This window comes from Galeopterus variegatus, unplaced genomic scaffold (genome assembly GCF_000696425.1).
Source record: "Galeopterus variegatus unplaced genomic scaffold, G_variegatus-3.0.2 Scaffold16515, whole genome shotgun sequence".
NCBI classification, from domain to species: domain Eukaryota; kingdom Metazoa; phylum Chordata; class Mammalia; order Dermoptera; family Cynocephalidae; genus Galeopterus; species Galeopterus variegatus.
The window spans coordinates 12412-13873 of NW_007742626.1; the positions used below are offsets into that span (position 1 = coordinate 12412).

Consider the following 1462-nt stretch of genomic DNA (forward strand, 5'->3'; position numbering starts at 1 on the left):
ATCTCTTGCTTTTATTCTCTTCTATGTGGGGCCCAGGTGAGGCCAGCGAGCTTCTGGGCGGGGATGGGGTGATGGAGTTTGGGGTCTGGGCACGACAGTGGAGAAGGGTGTGGGGAGGGGGTGGAGTTGTAGATGGTCAGAGTTCCAGCTCTCCTTCCCTCCCATCCTCCAGAGGTTATGGGTAAAGTTCTGGGGATGGAGTTTGGTGGGGTAAGTCCAGGAGGGGTCTGTGGTGTGCTCCACGCCCCCACCCCATATCTGCTATTCTGAGTTGGGGGCTGGATTCAGGGCCCAGCTCAGGGGATACACAAGCCCACGTGGGGGTCTCAGGCAGAGTTAACCCCCCTTTGTGCCCCTCAGGGTAAGCAGGGTGGTGGTCCTAGTCCAGGTTTCCGGTACGATGGGGCCCGGTAAGGGGGTCCTTCGCGCAGTCAGAGCCCCCATCTCGGCCCCCAGGAACTGCATCGGGCAGACGTTCGCCATGTCCGAGATGAAGGTGGCCCTGACGCTCACGCTACTGCGCTTCCGCGTCCTGCCCGACGACGANGATACTTTTTAAATTCTCTTTTTCTAATATTTTTCTACATTTATTATTTGCAAATATTTGATCCATGTTGAGATTATTTTATTATAAGGAGAAAAGGTCTCACTGGAAAAAAGAGGACTGAAGGACTCTGTCTTTGCCCTCTGGATAATTGTTGGTTGGGGGGGCGTGTGGTATTTCATGGGGATGACCTGGCTGAGCTGCCCTTCCTGACCATGTGCATCAAGGACAGTCTGTGCTTGCATCCCTCAGTTCCAGCCATCTCCTGCTGCTGTACCCAGGACGNCCTCCCTTTCTCCTAAGAAGTTGCCCGAGCCATCAGTTTGCCACCTATCTATCTGTCCATCTATCTATCTAATCTCCATATATATATTTTTACCTTTTTGCATTTACATATATACATTTTATAACACATTTTCCAATCAGCACTGTATCTTGTAGCTCTTTTTTGTACATGTTGTATAGGTTCCATATTTTATCCAGCTCATCTCATGTTGAAGACACTCATATATAAACATGTCTGATTATAATATAGAGTGCCTATTTGCCTTCCAGAGTCTCTGTACTGGTTTACATTCCAGCCTGTGGTGTGTGATAGGAAAAGTGACCCTTATTTCCTCCCTTTTGGCAGCTGTATAGTATTCTATGGTGTGGATGTACCATCATTTATCTAAACATCTGCCCTTTGAGGTTTATTGGGATTGTTTCCAGCCTTTTGCTAAATTAAGCATGGTTTAGTCAGCATGTGTGTGCAGTGACTGTTGCTTACATGTGTGAGCATCTGTACAGGACAGATTACCAGAAATGCAGCTGCTGAGTCAAAGACCGTTTGCATTGTACGATTTTAATAATGATTCCCCCCCCAAAGAAAAAGATTAAAGAAACTAACTCAGCCCCCTTACTGTATCTTCAATGTTT

At 47.5% G+C, this 1462-nt stretch overlaps 1 pseudogene; it reads left to right on the plus strand.

The window, feature by feature from the left end:
- Positions 1–400: 400 nt before the first annotated feature.
- LOC103582501 overlaps positions 401–1462 on the plus strand; it is a 3034-nt pseudogene continuing 1972 nt past the window's right edge.